Below are 19,246 nucleotides of genomic sequence, written 5' to 3'. Positions count from 1 at the left end.
CATGTTAGACCTTGTGTGTGGGGGGGGGCTTAAGGGCTTACAGATGAAGCCAAGTGTGCCAGTGAAGACAAGATAAACACACACTCACTCCTGAGATACCAAAATATATAGAAAGTGTTTCAGTCCTCCATGACACACTTCACACACATCATAGAGTCAATGAAGTGTGCTCTGTGTGTGTGTGTGTGTGTGTGTGTGTGTGTGTGTGTGTGTGTGTGTGTGTGTTTGCCTGTGTGTGTGTGTGTGCGTTTGCCTGTGTGTGTGTGTGTGTGTTTGCCTGTGTGTGTTTGCCTATGTGTGTGTGCCTGTGTGTGTGTGTGTTTGCCTGTGTGTGTTTGCCTGTGTGTGTTTGCCTGTGTGTGTGTTTGCCTGTGCGTGTGTTCCTGTGTGTGTGTGTGCGCGTTTGCCTGTGTGTGTGTGTGTGTGTGTGTGTGTGTGTGTGTTTGCCTGTGTGTGTGTATGTTTGCCTGTGTGTGTGTGTTTGCCTGTGTGTGTGTGTGTGTGTGCATGTGTGCATGTGTGCATGTGTGTGTGCGTGTGTGTTTGCCTGTGTGTGTGTGCATGTGTGTGTGTTTGCCTGTCTGTGTGTTTGCCTGTGTGTGTGTGTGTGTGTGTGTGTGTGTGTGTGTGTGTGTGTGTGTGTGTGTGTGTGTATGGACCCTGTAGATCTCCCTGCACCAGTCTCACTACACTGTTGCTGATTATTTTCCCACACCAGCACCACATGGAGTGTTTTATTCCTGCATGCTAATGTTGTTTTACAATACATTCCCTGGGGGCGGAGCTTGTATGCATGTCGGTTTTACAAATTTGCATATTCATAAATCTCTTGCATGAATCTGTTTTCTGTTGTGTAATGATTGTTGTTTCTTTGTTACTGGTATACTGTACATAAAAAAAAAAGAAATACATTTATTAATTTATTTTAATTAACAGATTTTCTCGTGTTCATGTTGATGAACATCTTCGTCGTGTCTCACTAACACGGTGGTGTTAATATGAAGCTCAGAAGAAAGTAGACACTCAGGACGTAATAATCCGTAGTGTTTCATCAGTAATACTGTTTTTCTTACAATACCAGAGGTGATATATTCCTCTAAAAGTTTGTTTAATTCCACACAAATGTTCCTATCTTAAGAGTTAGGGTCACCGCCCGTCCCGTGAAATATGGAATCGTCCCGTATTTACAGGCAAAATGCCGCGTCCCGTATCAAATCGATATGGAACACGATTTGTCCCGTATTTTACACAGGTCCACATTATACAGCATCCCATTTTAACTTTGAGCAGTCCTGTTCAGAGTTTTACTGTAGATGTTTGAAAGACAAACAGCTTCTCAGTGCTGCCCGGAGTGACAAGAAGTACACTTATAAAAGAAAGTAGGCCTGACATGCTCCAATACCGCACACTACTACTTCTGGTCTTATTCTGATGTTATTATGTTCATGATGTTCATGGAAGATCTTTTGCAAGTTTGCAAGTTATAATGACTAAGTTATGGATCTGTTCATTTAATAATAAGTTAATAAAATATGGTTCACATCTCACAAGTTCCTCCAAAAGCTTATTTTTTGTGTTCTCAGTCACACTTTGTTGGCGTATATTTATTATCGTCATAGCCGTGTATTCGCTATGACCACTTAAGTTGTGATAGTGAGAGACTGAGTGCATCTGTTCACACTGATCTCAATAGCAGATATCTTATTATAATGTCCATTGGTATCAATCTTAATATTTTTATGAATACATGTTTTAAGTTATGATATACCACCACTGGCACGCCATCGGGACTGTGGTCATCGTGGCCCCGAGGGGTGTGTGGCCCCCGCTGCGGAAGGCGTCCCTTATTTTTCTGTATTGAAGGTGGCAACACTATTCAGAGTAAATGTTGATATCAGACCTATTTCCTCTCTCTGAGACGCACTGAATGTTTGTTCGTCTAAAACACTGGTTTATCTTCCACGCTAAAATTCAGTGTAAGATCATCAACAGAGGGAAAAACACACGTCTAAAACACACCGAAATCCGATCAGACTCGCAGACACATCAGACGATTATTTACACTGATTGAAAACGATTTCAATTTCCATTCTGCCAAATCTAGCAAAAAGGGTTAAAAACATGATCTAAGCACAAGAAGGAGCGCTGGTGTTCACGTACGATTTATTTATTTATTTATTTTTTAAGCAAAAATACCACTTTGCACTGAAAAGCCTGTAAAATATCTGTAATCGGTTCCACTCCAGTAATTTATGTGTTTTTAAAAGCACACACACTCTTTAGGCTGTTATTCTACTCTTCAGAGCTAAATTACATGCAAACTCACCTGTTAGGCTAATTTACTTCAGAGTTAAAGGATATTCCAGCCGTTTAATGCTACCACGCTAAATCACCTATCAGCCCAGCACTTCCTATAACCCGAAGCTTATCTGATATCATGGCTGCTCAGGGTTACGCTGTATAATCATCAGCTTTTATAAACCTTTTATAAGTCAGAGAGCGCAGAGCGGGTTAACGTTCACAGCATGACCCGAGGGAAAGAGATTCACAGATTTCGCCACCTCTGATTTGGCCTTGTTGTCATCTAGGAATCCGGCGAGGGTCCGGTCGCTCCTCGCACAGCATGGGGTCTGTTAGTCTCGCAGTCGTCCCAATCAGACACAAGCTCCTTCACCAGGGTGGCCCTGCCATCCGGCCCTCTGATTGTCCAGGAACGAAGAGTCCTGTCGGGGGCCTCATCAAACAAATAATAGCTTCAAATTGACAATCAGAGCACGCTCTTTTGCAGGTGTTTAGAGAGAGAGAGAGAGAGAGAGAGAGAGAGAGGGAGAGAGAGAGAGAGAGAGAGAGAGAGAGAGAGAGAGAGAGGCTCGATGCTCACATTGACACATCGATCCTCTATTACACTCACATTCTGACACCCAGAAAACCCCACACTACTCTCACCCATCATCCATCATCCACAGCAATCCACAGTCCGGATTTTTCTTCGTTTTCTTCTTCTAAATTTATCAGGCTGGAAGAACGATTGTCTGTGATTACAGATCGATTTGTTGATTTGTTCCTCTGACGAAAACTTTATACCGTATCTCTGTTTCTATTTTAATCAAGAAGTTAAAAAGAAGCTAAAGAAAACAGAAAAGAGGGGGGGGGGGAACAGTAACCACCCTTCCCTATTTATTTATTTATTTATTTATTTATTTATTTATTTATTTTGATATCAGAGTCGATGTTCTCTTCCTTAAATCTCATATATATATATATATATATATATATATATATATATATATATATATATATATATATATATATATTAAAACCGACGAAAGCGTTTACAGGTTTAAACGGCAGACCGCACATAAAGTACCAACGGTAATAAAAAGTGTATTTAGTAGTCTTTATTACAGTAACATTTCTGCACAAAACCATGATGTAAACAAACCTTCACCCTGAACGATGGAACATTACAGATGCAGCCATCGTGGATAAGCAGAATCAGATCATAGTTACTGCAATTGGCGCAAAGTTACTTTTTTTTCCCTCTGACACTTTTATACTCGTTTATACACCCGATCAATTAAGGGTTAAGGGCCTTTCTTAGGGGCCCAGCAGTGGCAGCTTGGTGGACCCACTAGGCTACGACATCCCACCCTGAAATGTTTTAATCCTCTTGCACCGCAGAAATTTGCTTTCAATGCTTCAAATGTATTAAAAGAGTGAGCTTTTCATCTATAATTACTTTTTATCCATTTGTTCTTTTACCTTCTAGCAGCTGTAAACAGTCTTGCTCTCATCTCTCTCTCTCTCTCTCTCTCTCTCTCTCTCTCTCTCTCTCTCTCTCTCTCTCTCTCTCTCTCTCTCTCTGGTAATTTTACAAAGAAAAGCGTTTATTATAAAGTGCCGACACCAGAGACTCCTCCAATAATCGATAAACAAAATAAAGGCAAATAAACAATAAATAAACACGTTTATTTCCAGCTTCTCTAATCAGAGCTGCTGTAATAGAATATATAGATATGTTATATAGTAATAGATATGTTAATCCCTTTCCACTGCTTCTTTCTCTGTACCCATCCCGAGGCATCCAGACACTGTACCGGCTCCCAACGTCCTCCTCTGTGGGACGTAGCCTTCGGACGTCCACTGAGCCGAGGCCGACTCTAAGAATCCTGAGACATCTCCAGTTAGACTCTGTGATACTAAGGAGATCCGAAGTCCATGCACACCAATACAACATTTAACTGACTGTATATTACAATCACACCCCCAGTGTCACCCAGATGAGGATGGGTTCCCCCTTGAGTCCGGTTCCTCTCAAGGTTTCTTCCTTTACCAATTTAAGGGAGTTTTTCCTTGCCACTGCTGCCTGAGTCACCTCAGACTTGCTCATAGGGGGATAAATAAATACATACAGATTGTGAACTATTTATTATCTAATAATAATCTTGAATTTTTGTTGTTATTTCTTTTTCTTTTAAATTATTCGTTATTTCTTTTATTATTCCTTATAATTTACCTTCTGCTCTATGTTTATGTTCTGTAAAGCTGCTTTGAGACAATGTTTATTGTAAAACAATACAAATAAACTTAAATTGAATTGAATTGAATTGAATTAAATTAATCAACTTTTGACCAATCAGGACGAAGACCTCAACAGCATTGACGTTCAATTCGAGTTTAACAGTCGAACAATTCGACAGTCGAACAATTCAATTCGAGTTTATCTGTATAGCGCTTTTTACAATTGTCACAAAGCAGCTTTACAGAACATAAACATTAAACAAAAGGTTATTATAACGAATAATGTAAAGAATCGTATAATATAAAATTCAATATTAGATATATTTAAATGTATAAATGAACACTTCCGAATATCTGATGCTGTCCGCTTCTAGTGTGACAAACTACAACCCCCACCACCACCACCCCCCAACCGTCAACTGACCCCTTTGTCTTTTGTGTCCACAGAAGCCGGAGTGAAACGTGTGAGGAACCCGGGGAAGCTTACTCTATCATTTTGGTTTGTTTAGGCCATTTAGCGTTCCTATAAATAACACGTCACTCGGCACCCGTTATTGACCCGTTTCCGCCTATTGCGTGCCTGGAGGCCTGACTGTGCCACAACACAAACTGAACAAAACTAGATAAAAAAAACTTTTTTTATATAGAAACAACTAAAGAGGCGTTAAAGTGCAGCTTGAGGTCACGATCTTCACTTCAAAGGCTCAGAGTTCCTCTTAGTGTCTCAAACTGGAAGGAAAACGATTACAGTCACGCTACTGTATTAGAAACAATCCCAGATTGAGGTGAAGACAGTGATGAATATGGCAAAGCACTTTTCTTCAGTTTTTAATGTGTTTGTCTGTCTTTGTCTGTCCTGTCCTGAAATAACAGACACGACTTTGAAAATCCTGAAGCCATCAACACCCGTCAGCAGCAGCAGCACCGGCAAGAACAGAGCCGACTATGAAAGATGGGACGAGAGATTTCTTTCAAGTCCTTGGCATCAGGTTTTCTTTTTCCTGAAGGAGAACAAGCATTTTGATAGATGCTACTATTTCTGGCACTTACATCTGTGGAATATTAGTTGACATCTCACATGTTATAGTGCAAAATAAAAAAAATGTATGGCATCGTCATTCTGAGTGCCTGCGCACAAATCGGCTTGCTGGCACAAAACTAGCGAGTGTTTAATACATAAATATGGAGATATCATACTGTGGGCACTGTATCAGCTGTGGAGCATGACAGGATTAAAGTAATTGCACATCGGTGTTAGTTTTCACCTCATCACCCCTTACAATTTTTTGGACAAAAAAAATTCACCATTATCAGATTTTGGTAAGGACAAACACAGGAAGAACAGAAGAGGACCCAGCACTGAGCCTTGTGGTACACCAGTAAAGAGTTTGCACGGAGCAGCACTCGCTCTTTTTTTTTTGTTTATCTTTATCCTTTCTTTCTTTCTTTCTTTCTTTCTTTCTTTCTCTGTTCTTTTTTATTGTAATTCATTTAAATACATGTAGAGGAAGAATTTGTGAATGTTATGTTTCTAATGATTTGGAATAAATTGAAACCGAAACATTGTTTATTAAGGGTCTCTGATAGGTGGAGAACAAACACACAGGAAACTACTGTAAGTTGTTTCACAGAACATAAAAATAGAAAAAGATAAAAAAGAATGAAAACACACACACAGTCAAACACACATTTAAACTTAAGTGTAGTTTTTATTAGTCGAAACGTCACTCAATCAAAAAAATAACAAACACAAATTCTACTTTTATATCGATATCATTAAAATAAAATTTTTAAAAAAGGGAATAGAGAAAAAGTGCAAAGAGTTTGAGAAGATGAACAGTAGTACATCTACTGAGTAGAACAACTCACCACTAGTGTACCACAAGGCTCAATGCTGGGTCCTCTTCTCTTCTTCCTCAAAACTAAGTGCACCCCTGTGTTAGTCTTCACCGCTCTAACGCTGATTGTGAATTTTGAGGAAATTTGACAACGTTGAGGTTTTCACCCAAAAAAAAATATAAAAATAAATAAATAATATATCTAACCTCTTACTGCTTTTTTTTTTTGGGTAAAAACAAAAATCAACATTCTCAGATTTTTCCCAAATTCAGATTGTGTGTTAAGGAGGTGAAGACTAAAACAGGCGTGCACTTAGTTTCATCCCACAACACTCCAGTGTCGGGATCTGAGTCCGATCTGTGTTTATTAAGGGACTCAGTTAGGTGGAAAACAAACACGCTGAAAGCAACAAGTCTTTATAACTGTTCTAACGTTTGAGAGAACAGGAACTAAGCTGTTTAACATAACTTTAAATGTAAAAGAAGGCAATAACATAGTGATGAATTGTCAGGTAGCCCCCTATTCTGATGTAATATAGGCTCTCCACACACACACACACACACACACACACACTCATAACTCGGTCTCGTACACCAAATGGAGAAGGGTGGTGTAATGTGTGAGCTGAGGGCTGTTTTGAAAGGCTTGCAGCGACATGAAGGATTTTTCCACAGCGTTTAGTCTCGCTGCTGTCTAAAAAGGGGCCTAGCGTGCCTAGATCTCGCCGAGGCTCGTTCCACCCAATGAAGATGAATGACCTTTATCGACAGCCCCATCTGAAAACATGGCACCACGCACCGGGAGCTTTGATGCAGCTCCTGTGTTGCAGTGCCACCGAAAATCCAACAACAAGGAACTGGCTCTCGGTGCAACAACATGGCCACTGTAGCAATGTTTTCGCTCTGTATTTATAGGGGCAGGCGTGCTGGTAGGAGCAGACCCACAGCAGCCCGAGGAAAGATCTAGAAATACCATTAATACACTTAAAAGGGACTGTGTGGTACAATTAAATGAAAGGTGTGTGTTTGTGCGTTGATACACTTATTATTTTAGTGTTGTTATAAGTCAAGACAACACAACTGCTATATACGATCTCCTCACGAGTTTCCTCAGACCGTGTCTTTAAAAATCCAAAACTGACATAAAAATCAAAGAGAAAATGTTTCTCTAAAACGAGTTCTTCATTTAAGCTCAAATTTTTGATGTCAGTGTTTTTTCCCCCCACATAGATTATTCAAAGATATACCTGTGAGCGTTAGCTTAATTGGTACTTGTTAAAGCTAGCCATATAGCTAATCTTGCTAACAGAGTCCTACACTTGTTGTGATGAGGGTAGATGTGAATGAGTATCACAAAATAACACTAAAAATGAAAGAATAATTAGACAAAGAAATAAACACACAAAAGATGACCAGACACCAGGATATTTAAGTATTTAGCGTATTAGCAAATCACCTGAGAGACAATCTAAAGACCTAGTGAGCATAAAAATGAGGTAAAACTGTTAAAAAAAACACCAACCATTTACAAATACTAAAGTGTAATAATAAAAAAATACTTTTAAAAATCGCTAGCACAAATTTCTGACGATTTCTGCTTGGTGTTTAATAAACTAAAAGCTAAAAGACATCAAGGGTCATCTTTTATATGCAATCTTCTTTTAATGGTTGTTTCTTTTAACAAATCTACTTTAAACACACACACACACACACACACACACACACACAGAAGACATTAGCTAATCATACGCTACTGATACACCGATATTTCCACTCATTGCTCTAATTAGCAGTTTAGCTAATTCTGTAATTTTGCTAGTTCTGTAATTTCACTTATATTTGTTGTTGTTGTTTTCGTGGTAATTTATTTTAGATTGATATTTTTGGCATAATGTCTCTCACTTGCATTATTTTATATATTGTATAATTTTCAACTGTGCATGTATTTGCATATTTATGGCTGTTAAACTGTACTTACTCGAAATGTAACTCGTGATTATTTGATTGATTCCAAAACAATAGAAAAATAACATTCACAAAATCTTCTAAATATATTTCATTAAAAGAACAGAGCGAGATAGAAAGAAGATGAAGAGAGAAAGAAAATCGTAATTGCTGCTCCACTGGTGTCCCACAAGGCTCAATGCTGGGTCATTTTCTGTTCTTCCTCAAAACTAAGTGCACCGCTGTGTTAGTCTTCACCTCCCTAATGCAGAATGTGAATTTGGGGGAAATCTGAGAACAATTAATTTTTCACATAAAAAGCAGTAAGGGGCTTTAGCTTTTGTGGGTTTTTTCTTTGGTTGGTTCAAATTCAGCTTTTCCAAATTCACATCGTGTGTTCAGGAGCTGAAGACTAACGCAGTGGTGCAGTTAATTTTATCCTACAACACTCCAATGTTGAGATCAGAATCCGAACAGTGTTTGGGGTTTAGGGACTCTGATAGGTGGAGAATGAACACGCTGGAAGAAATGAGTGTTTACACACACACACACACACACACACACACACACACACAGACACACACACAGACAGACACACCCACATACACACCCACACACACACACACAGACGCACACACATACACACACACACACACACATACACAGACACACACATACACACAAACACATACACACATACATACTCACACACACAAACACACACACAAACACATACACACAAACACACACACACACAAACACAGACACACACACAGACACACATACACAGACACACACATACACAGACACACACATAGACACACACACAGACACACACACAGACACACAGACACACACACAAACACATACACACATACATACATACACACAAACACACACTCACATACACAGACACACACACACACACACACACACACACACACACACACACACAAACACAGACACACACAAACACACACATACACACAAACACACAGACACACACACAGACACACACACAGACACACACACACACAGACACACACACACAGACACACACATTTTCTGTATATGCATATTTATGGCTGTTCATCTGTTATCATATCCCAATATTATGCTTTAATAAAAGCTTTACACGTATGTAATATCATGCAATATAAAATATTATGTCATCTAAATATCTGACACTTAACAGACGCCTGAATATTTAATATCTAAATATTTTGGGTTTTTTTTTTTTGCTTGCTTGAACACAGAGTGAGTTTCTGTAGTAGCTTCTGTTTAAACCCACCTTCTCGACGAGACAGAAAGACACAGATAAACAATAAAATAAACGCTCATTACAAAGGTGCTGAGCAGAAAAGCATCTCAGAGACAAAGAAAAAACCTCTGTTCAGTGTACTGTATATGTCAGAGACGTTTAAAAGTGGGGGGACTTCAATCAAATCAAAAAGTTTATTCCACTTCCATTTGTTCCAGGAAGCAATCTGTGAGATTTTAGAGGTTAAACGATTCCAATGGGAAACTCATCAGCATATTTTTACCTTTTTTTTTCCTTCATAAATTTCTCTCTGATTGACAGATCAGACTTCGGCTAATCAGTTTTTTTGTTTTATGCCGAATACATTAAAAGTACATTAGCAATTTATGAGCTGTGGAAGACGGCGGTTGTTTGTGAGTACAGTACGGCACCCTGGGAAGTCTCGCGCTCTGTTCTAATTGCACTTGATTGGTTCATGATGCTTTTGTTTCAGAGAAGGCCGTCACATGTGCAGGGTGAGAAAGAAAGAAAGAAAGAAAGAAAGAAAGAAAGAAAGAAAGAAAGAAAGAAAGAAAGAAAGAAAGAAAGAAAGAAAGTTGGTCTTAGAGGAGGATGAAGATGAGGATGAGGAGGAGGATTGTTTCCTAGTCTCCTAGTCTTGGGATTTCTTCAGATAAACTGAACTGATTCCCTTCATCTGGTTTCTGTTGGACATTTAAAGGAGTCTCCAGTGTCAGAGCTCAGAACATTCTACAGTATGTCCGAGTTTGTTGACATCTTCAGCTTACTTTGTTTTTCAGTTCTATAAAACAGAGATGTCCCGGCGCTCTGATTTCCCTACGCCATGTGTGTGCGGTGAAGAGACTGACGTGAACCTGAGCCACTTTATACAAGTGAGAAAATACAGAAAAAAAAGATTCATTTATACGTTTAAGCTCCTTAGTGTGATGACACACACACTAAAGCTCGTACACACTACAGCTCGTACACACTACAGCTCGTACACACTACAGCTCGTACACACTACACAGCTCGTACACACTACAGCTCGTACACACTACAGCTCGTACACACTAAAGCTCGTACACACTACAGCTCGTACACACTACAGCTCGTACACACTACAGCTCGTACACACTACAGCTCGTACACACTACACAGCTCTTACACACTACAGCTCGTACACACTACACAGCTCTTACACACTACAGCTCGTACACACTACACAGCTCGTACACACTACAGCTCGTACACACTACAGCTCGTACACACTACACAGCTCGTACACACTACAGCTCGTACACACTACAGCTCGTACACACTACACAGCTCGTACACACTACAGCTCGTACACACTACAGCTCGTACACACTACAGCTCGTACACACTACACAGCTCTTACACACTACAGCTCGTACACACACACTACACAGCTCGTACACACTACACAGCTCGTACACACTACACAGCTCGTACACACTACACAGCTCGTACACACTACAGCTCGTACACACTACACAGCTCGTACACACTACAGCTCGTACACACTACACAGCTCGTACACACTACACAGCTCGTACACACTACAGCTCGTACACACTACAGCTCGTACACACTACAGCTCGTACACACTACAGCTCGTACACACTACACAGCTCGTACACACTACAGCTCGTACACACTACACAGCTCGTACACACTACACAGCTCGTACACACTACAGCTCGTACACACTACAGCTCGTACACACTACAGCTCGTACACACTACAGCTCGTACACACTACACAGCTCGTACACACTACACAGCTCGTACACACTACAGCTCGTACACACTACAGCTCGTACACACTACAGCTCGTACACACTACACAGCTCGTACACACTACACAGCTCGTACACACTACACAGCTCGTACACACTACACAGCTCGTACACACTACAGCTCGTACACACTACAGCTCGTACACACTACACAGCTCGTACACACTACAGCTCGTACACACTACAGCTCGTACACACTACACAGCTCGTACACACTACAGCTCGTACACACTACACAGCTCGTACACACTACACAGCTCGTACACACTACAGCTCGTACACACTACACAGCTCGTACACACTACACAGCTCGTACACACTACACAGCTCGTACACACTACACAGCTCGTACACACTACAGCTCGTACACACTACAGCTCGTACACACTACAGCTCGTACACACTACAGCTCGTACACACTACAGCTCATACACACTACACAGCTTGTACACACTACACAGCTCGTACACACTACACAGCTCGTACACACTACAGCTTGTACACACTACACAGCTCGTACACACTACACAGCTCGTACACACTACAGCTCGTACACACTACAGCTCGTACACACTACAGCTCGTACACACTACACAGCTCGTACACACTACAGCTCGTACACATTACACAGCTCGTACACACTACACAGCTCGTACACACTACAGCTCGTACACACTACAGCTCGTACACACTACACAGCTCGTACACACTACACAGCTTGTACACACTACACAGCTCGTACACACTACACATATACCTCCGCTAACAATCGACAGACGGCCGTCTTCGCTTCTGACCTCTTCAGGATACTTTTCAGTAATCCCTCTCTCCGAAGTCAGTCAGGTCGGGTCAGTCAGACGAACACCCCCCCCCCCCCCCTTCACTTTTTTCATTTCATTTTGCCCTGTTTACTTCCTATGTAATTATTTCCTTTCCAGGGGCCAGTGCGTGAAACAGGGAAGGGTCATTCAGACTCTCACTCCCTCCTTCTACCCTTCAACCACTTCAGAGGGCAGAAGGAAATTATAGAGGATAGGGGCAAATTAGAGCAGCGTGCCAGCCGTCAACAGGGCCGAGCGGTGTGACCCCAGGTGACCCCACAGGTACCCGACAGAAAAAGCAGGATTAGAACGACAGAGGGGTTTAGCGTTCGAGTGAGGAGCGCTTACACTGAGCTTTACCGTTGTGTTTCTCTAACCAGACGAGTAGGAAGCCGCTATTATCTACCGCTCCGTCACGCTCTCCTGACACAACCTTTTCAACTCACTTCATCATTTAGAGTTTATATTACACGATCATTTCGGCTGCATGAACATTCGTGAAACCAAACAGGTTCAAGCTAAAGTTATTTGTTATACTTTTATTTTGTCTCAGGGGGCACAAAGTTTTGCACTTGAGTTGAAAATTTGAAAAATCTCACTCATTTTTTTTTTACCTGTACAGAATATTTATATTTTATAACAAAAGACGACCCAGAAACTCCAACATGGCGTGATGCTCGGAATAAAACACTCCGTATCCTGATCTCATAGGAAAATAATTAGTGATGATGTCAAGTGTTTTATTCCTCTTATAATCTACAACAGCGATGCGGCCATGATTTGCTTTTTTTTTTAACTTTATAAATACAATGCAGCAGACTTCATCCATTCACTCATTCATTTTCTACCGCTTATCCGAACTACTCGGGTCACGGGGAGCCTGTGCCTATCTCAGGCGTCATCGGGCATCGAGGCAGGATACACCCTGGACGGAGTGCCAACCCATCACAGGGCACACACACACTCTCATTCACACACACACAACGGACAATTTTCCAGAGATGCCAATCAACCTACCATGCATGACTTTGGACCAGGGGAGGAAACCGGAGTACCTGGAGGAAACCCCCGAGGCACGGGGAGAACATGCAAACTCCACACACACAAGGCGGAGGCGGGAATCGAACCCCGACCCTGGAGGTGTGAGGCGAACGTGCTAACCGCTAAGCCACCGTGCCTTGTAATGTAATTGTTACATTTAACGTCAAGGAACGGTTCCTGTCCTCGCTTACGTTATATTATGTCGTTACTATGGAAACGTATTAAAAAGAGGGCTTGAATATAATCCTGACTACAGTCTGTTATAGAGATTTAACCCAAATCTACACTTTCTGACCAATCAGAATCCGGAATTCAACAGCGCCGTAGTGTAACAGGAAACGAATCTAGATGATGTTTATGTCCTGCGTATCTTCTAATCTGTAAGCATTAACCACTAAACCGTCGTCGATTTCATAAACTAAACCCGCGAGCCGGAGCTTTAGGGTCACGTGTAGCACCTGAGACGCCTCGTTTTTAAACTGCTGGCTCATCGAGTGTAAATAATCAGCGGTGCGAGACGAGAGCTCCTTGATGAGACTTTTTATTTAAACCTTTTAAACCTGCATCCACGCTCACTCCCGGCTCTGAAGTGTATCTGTCGCCGAACCTAATAAACCGCATCCATCATTGGCCGGGTTGATTAACGTGCTCCAGATGTACCAGGCTTCATGTTTCAGGAGCTCCTGCCCCAAACCTTTGTTGTGATAATGATACAGTACCCAGAATGCAACTGTTTATTTTTACTTTCTGTCCAAGTACAGTCACACGCACTCGAGGATCCTGTGCACACGGAGGCCCTCGGAATAAGTAATCCAGCACTTCGGAAAGAAGAGGAATGAAGCTTTCTGCTCTGGGTTCTTTACTTCAGCTAATTGTAAACCGCTGTGGGTCTGACGTACCGTACGTCCGGATCGAGAACAGACCACCGGTGACACTTACGCAGGTCAATAATGAATGTCACAGGTTTGAAGGAAGGAATGAGAGATCTATGTCCTGTTGGAGACGGGACACAGAGAGACAGACTGTACAGTATGCTGAGGAACAGTAAGAGATCAGTGAGATCCGTTCTGCTGAACCTCAACATTTGGCATCACAGCGATTCCTGGGATGAGATACGGTGGAAGCGTCGAAGGCTGAAGGTAGCCTAGTGGTTTTAAGGTGTTGGATTAGCAACCGAAAGGTTGTAAGTTCAAATCCCAGGTTCATAAAGCTGACTCTGCTGGGCCCCTGAGCAAGGCCCTTAAAATGAGATTAAAAAAATTAAGTCACGCTGAGGCTTAGTGGTTAGCACGTTCACCTCACACCTCCAGGGTCGGGGGTTCGAATCCCACCTCCACCTTGTGTGTGCGGAGTTTGCATGTTCTCCCCGTGCCTCGGGGGTTTCCTCTGGGTACTCCGGTTTCCTCCCCCGGTCCAAAGACATACATGGTAGGTTGATTGGCATCTCTGGAAAATTGGCCGTAGTGTGTGTGTGTGTGTGTGTGTGCGCGTGTGTGTGTGTGTGAATGAGAGTGTGTGTGCCCTGTGATGGGTTGGCACTCCGTCCAGGGTGTATCCTGCCTCGATGCCCGATGACGCCTGAGATAGGCACAGGCTCCCCGTGACCCGAGAAGCTCGGATAAGCGGTAGGAAATGAATGAATGAATAATATTTGACAAATAAGGAAAAATAATCACTTTCCTTTTGTAACGTAGACTTCATCACATCAACCTGTTGTTGATTTGTTTTGCTATAACAGGAGGACACACACACACACACACACACACACACACACACACACACACACACACACACACACACACACACACAGTGTTATTTTCTTTACTTCAGTCATCATGACAGTGTTGTTGGTATTTTGACAAAAACCCCTACAATTACTTTCATTATGTAGAAATTAATTCCACACCAAAGAAAGGAATCAGATGCCCTCCCCTGTCCCAGATCGACCCCGAAGACCTTTCAGCTGACCTTTTAGTCGTCCATTATTAACTGACAATGTTAGGCAGCGGTAGCGTTGCTATGACTAGCAATTATAGCGATTAGTTTAACTGCGTCTCCCGGTCGCAGGCGTGAGTGTGGTCCCTTTTAAAACCTTCTAACGTGTTAATTAACATCTATGCTAATGCGGCATTCAACAGTTTATAAGAAGGTTTTAAAGAGAACGTTCCTGCAACGTTCTGGTAAACACCTGCTGTGATGATGGTTTGCAAGCTCATTTTCTTTTCATGCTTAATTTTGTTTATTTCATTTTTGAGCATTTGTATGAAAGTGTGTGTGTGTGTGTGTGTGTGTGTGTGTGTGTGTGTGTGTGTGTGTGTGTGTGTGTGTGTGTGTGTGTGTGTGTCCAAGTTAAATGTATTGGAGTGGCCATGTTACAATCAGTATCTTTACTGCGATGTCCAATTTAAACCCCATGCATAACTTTATTGTGGTGGTCATGTAATGCAGTTTCTTTGTTTATAGTCATGGGAATACTTTGCCACCCCTGGCCACCCCTGGCCACCCCCTGGCCACCTCTCCCCACCCCTGGCCACCCCTGGCCACCCCCTGGCCACCTCTCCCCACCCCTGGCCACCCCTTAGCTCTGCCCACATTTGTAGTATGCTCTTTTGAGCACAAAAACCTTATTCTTGGAAAACAGGACTCCGAGAACAGAACAAGAACTTTATCAGTTAGCTGAGGTATCTGCAACTGGACAAAAACTCAACATCCCTAAATTAGCACTGGGGTTTTCCGAAACCGTGACCCATTAAGCCGAGCTGATGTCGCGTTAATGGAAATAAAACGGCAGCTACTCATCAGCATTACAGCCACAAGGTGACCTTCTTCAGGCGCTTTTTCTAAACGAGTCAGAGAGGGATTTAGCATTTCTTTTGGAGCAGGGGAGGGGACAGAAATCAGCCGGGATAAAGTGACGGTAAGAGGGCGGCTGATTGCACCAAGCACGGAGGACGAAGAGGCCGCAAAAAATCAGCTTCCAGTGGGGGGAAAAAGCTCCTAATCAGAGCAGAGAAATGGCCCACTTGACAATCACACGCATCACAAAAAAAAAAAAAAAAAAGCTCCCAATTCAGTGCTGATTGCAGCGTCTCTCCTCCTCCTCCACCTCCTCAGTCCTATTAAAGCTCCTTCAGCTCCTTCAGCCTGCCAATCACCAGCCCTGCACACCCTCTTCAGCTCTTTAATACGCAATAATAATTCTAATCACTCCTCAGTCCATCAGGTGGCTAATTGCTGTTGTTTTAAGATGATCATCAGAGCGACGTGGGATTTTTTTTTTTTTAGGTTTTTTTTTCTCCAAACCGTTCAGACGTAAGGCAAATACGAACTCAACACTCAGAGGACCTCATTTAACTTTCAGCAAAAAGTCCAACAGAGTTTCTTAGCATAAGATTAGACATTAAAAGTCAACATAAAAAAAAGAAAATGACATTTAGGAAACTTATCACATCACCTCACATGACATCACATGACATCATCTCACATCCTCTCACATCATCTCACATCACATCATCTCACATCATCTCACATCACATCATCTCACATCATCTCACATCACATCACATCACATCATCTCACATCATCTCATCTCACATCACATCATCTCACATCATCTCATCTCACATCACATCACATCATCTCACATCACATCACATCACATCATCTCACATCATCTCACATCATCTCACATCACATCACATCACATCATCTCACATCATCTCACATCATCTCACATCATCTCATCTCACATCACATCACATCATCTCACATCACATCACATCACATCATCTCACATCATCTCACATCATCTCATCTCACATCATCTCACATCATCTCACCTCACCTCACATCACCTCACATCATCTCACCTCACCTCACATCACCTCACATCACATCATCTCACATCATCTCACATCATCTCACATCATCTCACATCATCTCATCTCACATCACATCACATCATCTCACATCACATCACATCACATCACATCATCTCACATCACCTCACATCACCTCACATCACATCATCTCACCTCACCTAACATCACCTCACATCACATCATCTCACATCATCTCACATCATCTCACATCACATCATCTCACATCACATCACATCACATCACATCACATCACATCATCTCACATCACATCACATCACATCACATCAACTTAAACTGTAAACATATTGTTTCACACGTGTGCATGAGTAATTTATTCTTCTGATGATTCCTTTTTCAGACAATTCATTTAATTTCTCATGTAATTTTTTTCATTCTCATTTAATTTCATATGATTTTGACACATGATTAATTTTTTTTATCTGATTCATTATCTGGTTCCTACACTCATTTTTCCACGTGATTCTATTTTCACATCAGATTGTTTTACTTTGAATATGATTTCTTTTTTAAACATGATTCATTTTTCACTTGATATTTTATTTCTGGTTGAATTACAAATGATTCGTTTTTTACTTGATTCATTTTTCAAATGATTTGTTTTATACTTGTTTAAATTTTTTCATCATTCAATTGGATCTAGTTTTATTTGTACAGCACTTTTAAAAATGGACAGATACAGAAAAATATACATTTGTGGTATACGTTTTAAATTTAGCCCGATTTATGCAGAATTATGTCATTTTTTATGTGATTTTTATATGATTTTACTGTTTTCACATTTTTTTACAAACAATTCATTTGTCACAATTAATTTAGTTTTACATTTGGATGTAATTCATTCCTCAGAGGACTATTTAGGACTGTAATTTTCACTAATACATTGAATTTCACTAATTACTTCATCCTTTTCCCAGATGATCCAATTCTTTTATTGTTAAATACAAATGTTCAAGATCATCATCATCATCATCATCATCATCATCATCATCATCATCATCATCATTATCATCAACACGATTTTGGGAAATCATGGATTTAACATATTTCCCCTTTTAAATCTTTAGTCCATGGAGCTGATCAGTCTGTAGTCAAGTACATTAACCCCCTCTACTGGTGAACCACGGAACTGGTAAACCACCCATTACATTTCTTTAGTGCCTTTAACATAAGACCTGGCTGTGTGATGATGATGATGATGATGATGATGATGATGATGATGATGATGATGAAGAAACCTTGAATTAAAATGCATAGAGGGATACAGAAGAATACAGAAAGAGCTATGACCACAGAGGACACAAACAGATTCAACACTGAGCCGAAGAGAAGAAGAGGAGGATGAAGAGGACGGGAGCAGATGCCATGGCAGGTTTTACACCTTTAAAAACACAATCAAGATCAATAAATAAGCTCTTACATTTCATACTCATAAGCAATATCTGTAAATATCCTGATCTAGATCCCAAAGTGGGCGTGGCCTAAAATTCCCGAATCTCAATTACATTCTCGTTCACGATTCTTACATGATTCGTGCGTCTTTTACACTTGATGCATTTCCACAGATGTGATTCCTACAAGATTCATTTTTCACACATTAGTTTATCACTTGATTCATTGTTAAAAGGAATCGGTGATTTTTTTTAATGCATTTTTTGTACCTGCGTGTGATAGAATTATCATTCTGATGGTTGTATTTTTTCTATAATTAAATTAAAACTAATAAACCAGTAGCCTAACTGAAAGCATCCTGCCCCAGGTATTACGTGTCACGCCATATTTAACCCACAGGTTGTGGGCTCAAGTCTCGGGCCGGCCACGACTGAGGTGCCCTTGAGCAAGGCACCAAACCCCCAACGGCTCCCCGGGCGCCGCAGCATAAATGGCTGCCCACTACTCCGGGTGTGTGTTCACGGTGTGTGTGTGTGTGTGTGTGTGTTCACGGTGTGTGTGTTTTCACGGTGTGTGTGTGTGTGTGTTCACTGCTGTGTGTGCGCACTTTGGATGGGTTAAATGCAGAGAACAAATGAGTATGGGTCACCGTACTTAGCCGTATGTCACGTCACTTAGATAAACAGGTGAAGCAGTGGTTAGGGATC

This window comes from Tachysurus fulvidraco, chromosome 22 (genome assembly GCF_022655615.1).
Source record: "Tachysurus fulvidraco isolate hzauxx_2018 chromosome 22, HZAU_PFXX_2.0, whole genome shotgun sequence".
Classification (NCBI taxonomy): Eukaryota; Metazoa; Chordata; class Actinopteri; order Siluriformes; family Bagridae; genus Tachysurus; species Tachysurus fulvidraco.
The sequence above is the reverse complement of the archived record's forward strand: the minus strand, read 5'-3'. Positions refer to the sequence as shown.